Source organism: Etheostoma spectabile, chromosome 3 (assembly GCF_008692095.1).
Source record: "Etheostoma spectabile isolate EspeVRDwgs_2016 chromosome 3, UIUC_Espe_1.0, whole genome shotgun sequence".
Taxonomy (NCBI): domain Eukaryota; kingdom Metazoa; phylum Chordata; class Actinopteri; order Perciformes; family Percidae; genus Etheostoma; species Etheostoma spectabile.
In genome coordinates, this window is record NC_045735.1 from 360,703 (window position 1) to 367,654 (window position 6,952).

Consider the following 6,952-nt stretch of genomic DNA (forward strand, 5'->3'; position numbering starts at 1 on the left):
TGCAGCCTTTGACATAAGGAGCACCCTTCCTTGGGACTGCCTACGGTGTGAAATAGTCCATGGCTACCACTTGAAAATTCTCATGAAAGGGCACTCCCCTGTTGAGGCTAGTGGTAGAAAGGAAATTTGGTCATCTCCACAAGCTTCTATTCTGTGTAGGGTTTCTTGACTTGCCTTCACTTTGACAGTGTTTTGTTTCAATTTATTCTGTTCTCTAGGTTTTTCTGTGATGCCTTTGGGTTGGGGGGTGTGTTAGGGTTGTTCGCTTGGGGAGGTTGTCTCTTCTTATTTGGTTCTTGAACTTTGTTGAAAAGTATCTTTAAGCGGTCAATGGTGACTATATCCAATACAGCTTCAAACGTTTCTTTCTTCTGATTACTTTTACGTTTTCCAGCCATCGTTTTTTTTCGTTCCTGTTCTTGTAAGGTCTGAAGTTTGTTTTCTTAAAATTTACACGTGCTTCATTTTTGATATCTGGATAATTAATGATTGTTTCAAAACCAAGGAAACATATTAGGGATGTCATGTGATACGAGTGGAGACTCAATAGCGGTGTGTGTGGTTGTTGTGTGGGTGTGTTTGTGTTGTGTGTGTGTGTTTGTGTGTGTGTGGTGTTGTGTCGTTGTGTGTGTTAGATGGCAACGGAATTGGTTTTTAAAAAAAAGGTTATGCACAAGTATTATAAATTTGATTGAATTGTGTGTTCAACTGTGCTAATTACATTGAGTATTCAGATGCGGGAATGACCACTGGCGGCATAGCTAACAAAAATAAACAGTCTAGCAAGAAGCAGTAGCACCCACATGATAGAAGCTAATATCTGACACTTGTCTCGCAACAATAAATACATTTTTATTACTGAAGCATTTATAGTTTGGACATTTCGCAGGGTGTAAGGTTATTCATCTGTTCTAGCTAATGATAAAAAGGACTACCTAACTAGCTTATCTAGCCTAAAATATGCCAAAGACAAAACTATTAAAGGGTCTCTTTGTTGGTTTTTTAACTTGGACATATTTCCTGTTTTGGGTTGAGCACTGATGGAAACAATTCTTGAAAGTTGGTCCAGTGTTTAGTAAGATTCTGCATCGGCATATCAGGAAACAAGCATGCATGTTAGTAATTGGGCAATTGTGGCACCAGTAAATTAAGTGGATAGATTTTGCGTGTTTACCATGTACAAAGAGCCAGCAGAGAGACCATTGATTAGAAGTTATATCCTTTTAGCATATCTATCTAGCTAAAACCTAGCAAGATCCAATTAGATCTAACCGTAATTTTATTGTAAGAATAAACTTCTGTCAAAGGGACAGAAACAATTAGTAAACTAGGTATAAAGCCGTTTTTCTTCGTCTTTCCACGTTAAGCAATCACACTCTGGGTTTCGGTTGAACTCACCTTATTTCACCCGTTTTCCATGGTTCTATAAATGCGAAAATGATGATTTAAATGAGTAGTTGGGGGGGGGTTTAAATGGCACTTGTTAGCAGTCTTGGTGAAAATAGAGGATTTTCTCTTTAAAAAAAAAAAGGTCTCTGTATGAATGTTCAATTGTGAAATGTCAGATAAAAACAATTAATCTGAAGCGTCAGTGGCAGAAGAAACAGCCGTTTAGATGACAAAATTGAAGAAGCCAACATGGCCCCATAGGACCACATAGAGCCCGTTTGACTGCTGCCGGGTTACAGCGTTCTGCTCACTACAGAAACAAAATTCAAACTTACATGTACAGACAGGGAAATAATCATAGGAAAATATGGTCCAAGTGAAAAGAAACAAGTTTCTTTTAATGTGGGCAGGCAGAAAAGGTGAATGTTAACTTCTGTACTTCCAAATCCTTACCTTTCGTTCTTCCATTCTGTACTCTTAAAGCCGTTCTGTGTCTGTTGTAAATTTTTCCCTAAATTCTGTCCGCCTGCTTTCATAAAGCTTCTTTCTGTCACTTGCTGACTCTGGCACTGAGAGTAGGACATAAAGAAAAACAAAAAAAAATAACAGTAAAAATTAATTACACTTGTTGCATTCAATTTCATACAAAAATAGTACCTTTACCGCAACGGGCGTAAATTGAGGAGGTAAGGGGAGAATAGTGTTGCGGAAGATTGCGATGTACACTTAGATGTTTGTTAAAATTAGAAAAAGTCCTGATGGACCATAAGCAAAAAACTTGTCTCAATGTACATTTCACAGAAATTTGTAAATTTAACATTTTATAAAGTTAAAGAACAAATAATAATTTTGGTAGATTATATCCCTACTGGTGTGGTGTACGCAGTCTAACAAGCGAAAACGTTTAATGGGGAAGTATAAGAGATTTTGCTTACTGTTAGCCATTTTGAAGGTACTGTCGATGTGTTGCTCTGCTTCAAAATGGCTGAACGATATTTGTGTTTTAGCTGATTTCGACTTTGGAATGTGCGAGATGCGCAATAGGGCACATCGCAGGACGTTGCGATGTTGACAGTAATCCTTTTTTGCTGTTGATAGAGAAGTAAAGTGCTGTAAATACGGGAACTAATCACCTGATGACGCAACAATCACAATGTTCCTGCCTGCCAAGCTAAAGCTAAATCGTTAGTCTAACGAAACAAGTCAGAAGCTGCTCCAGGCCAGGCTAAAGCTAATATAGTCTAAAGAAAAACCAGCAGAAGCTGCTACCAGCACGCTAAAGTAATATAGTTATGCATAAGAACAAGGGGTCAGTCTGTCCCAACTAACGTTACGTTTCAGCCGCGAGTTGGGAAAGTAAAACAATCTTACTACATGTATGTGCGTATTTATATAGCGCTTTTAAAGTCTTAAAAGCTCCAAGCGCTTTACATTAAGGAAAACATTCAACATTCAGCACACATCTCATACACTTGTGGCCGGGGCTGCCGGTACAATGGGGTGCCAACCTCTCATCGATATACAGTCAGACACACTCACACTCCGATTTTGGGCGCTGAGCACGGGGGCACTCGGGTTCAGTGTCTGCCCAAGGAAACTTCGAACCACCAACCTTCCGATGGCAGGCAATCCGTCGAACACTGAGCCACAGCGCACGGCGAAGTCTGTGTCTGATTACTAACATAGTTTCCATTGATTTAATGTGTCTGGGATTACACAGGTTTGTTGCTAGTGCTTCTGCGCATGCAGGTCTGATCAATTTATCAAACATGACGAGTGGCCCCGCTAGCGACCACACCGTGAAAATTTAGAGGCTAGAAATTAAAAAAACAGCAGTCACTGTCATCACGTTAGCGGATGATTATTATGAATGCCAATGGGTTCAAGTAGAAAAGCGTTCATTTAATACCTACGTTTGGCTTTATTAACTGTTTAATTACCTATTCAAATGTCATTTTAAAGGCACTTCCACTGCATATGTTTTTTGTACTATGGCATACCGCACATCTGAAAAATTTATAACGCCACTTTACCTCAGTCTCCTTCGGCACAATTGTCTAGGTTTTGCTGTGCTGTGTGTTACTTGTTTGTTTTTGTTTGCTGTTATTGTTGAGGAAGGCTCTGTAACTGAGTAATTTCTCCGCTGTGGGGATGAATAATAGTATTATCTTATCTTCTATGGGATGCCCTGCCTTACTAAAATACACCGCAGTAGTCGAGGAATAATATTATTTCCAAATAGAGTATTATGTAATCTTGTAAAAATTACTTCTCTTTCATATGCAATATATATGGCGGGGGAAAAATATTGCAAATGTTAGATTTTCAAATATTGGCTCTTTGAAAACAGACACTTCCGTTTAATGATTTCAATAAAATGTTTCATTTTGGGATCCGTATTTAAATAACAAGAAAACAAAATCAGACAGAGTGGGACGATGGGTAATGTGAATTTCAGCAGACAAGGATTCTTTTTTCTTAACAATACAAAAAGATTACATTTCTAAGCTGAAAATTACTCTTTGCACAAAGTTAGGAAACACTATTTTCTTTAATTGGTAACTAAATAAATGAATATTTTTTATTGGAAAAAACGAATTGAAAAAATATAAAACGGATTTCAAATGAAGCCCTAATACAATCACTAACGTTTCATTGTGATGGCAAGCTTAGCGTCGCTGAGGTAGCCTTATCTATACTCCGGCACCACTGAACTGACCGAGCTAGAAAATCAAACTTTTCCTAACCCGTGGGGAGGGAAGGGCCACAACATCAGGGCCACCACATGAAATCAGCAAAGATCATTCTTGTCAGGCTTTTTAATGGTCGCACTTGCGCATATTATCAGCCACCTTAAATGTGCATATTTATATAGCGCTGTTCTATCTAACGACTAAACGATTCAAAGAGCTTTTAAGTAATACAGGATGAATTCCGCATTCACACATCTGTGGGCGGGGCTGCACGTATCAAGGTGCCACCTGATGATCAGATAAACACTCACAAACATCACAATCCGAGCACAAACTTCGGGGGTTCAGTGTCTGAAGGGGAGGGGAGCGAACCAAACAACCTAAAACTGGCAGGCATACCGCTCTACCACTGAGCAGTGACAGCTTTGGTAGATATCCGTTTTTTACAACGCCAGAACCAACTATTGGATTTTTCTTGATGTAATGTGTCATGTGCACATGTTTATCAGGGGCTGATGAGCATTTTGCTGCGAACGCAGTCCCCACTAATCACAAATTATGCAGTGAGATTCCCAAATTTGGGGATATCGCAGAGGCAGCTCAGGTGAGAGTGCAATGGCCAAGCCGGGCCCCTGGGGCAGTGAAACACCTTTCTTGATCATTCGGTGTCTCCCCTAGCCAGGAAGTAGGATGGTTGACACGGCGAGTCATGGGGAGTCTTTCAAAGAAACACCATGTACTAACGGGGCTTGTGCTGCGCAGCAATATAGAAAAACACCAAATCAGGAGAGACTATAAAGAAAAAAGTGAATAAAAAACGGACAGCAACTTTACAGGGATTTAAATAGGACGAATACAGGTTGTCCTAAATGAGGATAACAAAGGATTATTACACATCCCTGAGAAAGTAAAGTATGGGTATGATTTACCAGTATGCAATGCTGTATGACCTCAAATCAAAAGCACTCAAAAGTCACCCGTGTTATGTATTTAACTCCAACATAAAGTAGAGAAAGTACAACAGAGAGTTTAAGTAGGATACAAGCTTAATCAACTGCACAAAAAGTAAGTGGATCCAAGGTTCATATTCTGGGAAAAACCAAAACACAGTTATGGTTTTCAATTACAACTATTCCTGTCTTGTTCATTTTGGGGGACATGGACAACTGCCACACCACACCTATTGGTTTCTGGAGGTGTGACACTATTATTCTTCTCTAGTACTCGTGTCCAGAATCTTAATTGCTCTGAACAGTAACAGCATAAGGTACTTAAACACCAAATAAATATGACACGGAGCGCTACTGGATGTGAAAGAATTACCATTTGACATTAAGAGGGGGTGCCAACGTTCCTGGAAAGGTACGCAATACAGGTCGATGCGTGGAGTGGAAGGAGCAAGCCCCTAATCCCATCTACCAGTTCCAAAATCAATTTAGTATGGTCCCGGTAGGGGCGAGATAGATATTAAATGATAGAAAGATACTACACTGTGATCTTAGCCAAAAGGACGAGAAATGAAGCGCTACTGACAGGGTCTGCAGAGAGGACCAGATTTCTCACAGGGCATGTCTCATCTTGGGGTCGGGTACATCAAACTACACCTTAACCATTGTTTTAGTCACTATTGAAATAACGCAACAATTAAATTTGGAGTTCTATACAATTGGTGAGCGTGTTGGCATATTTATAACAGCTTTGTGTGTAGTTATAGCCTGACAGGTTTGTTACATATTGTTTGAGAAAAATGGGCACATATCCCATCATGCAATGCTGTATCCACAAATCAGAAGCTAAAATCACCAGTTGAATGTATTTGACTCGAACAAATGAGCAACAGCAAGTTCAAACAAAATAAAACTGAATCAAACTGCTACCAAAAGTAGATTGGTCCACGTTTGAAGTTAAAAGAATGAAAACACTACATTTATATAGACAGTTAAAGAAATAGACCAACAGATCCCGTTGCTCTGGACAGAGACCAGTGAAGTCTATTAGAAGCTCTTTCCCAGTGATGCTGAGCATTACTGAGCAGCCTCCAACTGAGATTGAAGACGTAGATGTGACCTGAGCAACCTGTCTGAAAGTTTTAAGTCTTCTGGTAGCTGTGCAAGATTAATCTCAATTATTCCCAGTCATGCTTAACATTAGCAATTAAACCTAAAGCGCTAATATAAGTCGAAGCTGCCTGCAAGCTTCTCTTGACTTTACAGTAATTCCTCCAAGATGCGTGGTTCTAACACAATCGTTAACCTATTTTAATAAAAAATGCCTGCTAGAGAGCCATAATGTGAGCTACAACGTAATGGAGCCTTTTATACATTGTCCTTTTACTTTAGTCTTTAAAGTCAATCGCTGTCAAAGTGACTCCAAAATCCATATGGAACTTATGTAATGTCATTGTTGTCAGTCACGCCTCGGATCACCAATTGGACCCCCAAATAGTTAGCCGGAGAAAACCCTAGAATATGCCGCAAACCCAGACAGAGTACTGAAGGAAAATAAAAATTGAGCGGAAATAAGTAGGAGGGCAAAGCCAGGCTACTTCTACATATAAAAATGACAACAAGTCAGATTCTTGTTTTCTTTCCTAATTTACAGTTTACTTCCACATTACCAACAGAGCTGTTATGACTGATAGGATGATTAACTGAATTTGGATTAATTAAAGTAATGAGTGCGGGTAAATTAATAAAATTACAGGAACTTATGTTTCTGCATTAATGTGTCAGACGTTACACGCCACAGTTTCCTACTTATAGTAGATACTAAATCCTTTGAGCCACAGTTGACTACATGCTTTACATGTAATCACCCATCTGATTATGCTGATGTTTTCATTCCACATGTTATCAGGGGAGAGCGCGAAC

The 6,952-nt window shown here is 39.4% G+C and overlaps 1 long non-coding RNA gene, 1 other non-coding gene and 1 pseudogene across 2 annotated transcripts in view; all 3 read right to left on the bottom strand.

Moving 5' to 3' along the window:
- Nucleotides 1-6,952, bottom strand: part of LOC116685613 (uncharacterized) — a 42,514-nt gene that overhangs the window by 18,243 nt on the left and 17,319 nt on the right. The window lies entirely within an intron of this gene.
- LOC116687164 (uncharacterized) lies at nt 4,588-4,771 on the bottom strand (annotated as a pseudogene).
- Nucleotides 5,421-5,604, bottom strand: LOC116687175 (U2 spliceosomal RNA). Its single transcript, XR_004331488.1, has one exon. It is a non-coding gene; the product is annotated as a U2 spliceosomal RNA (small nuclear RNA).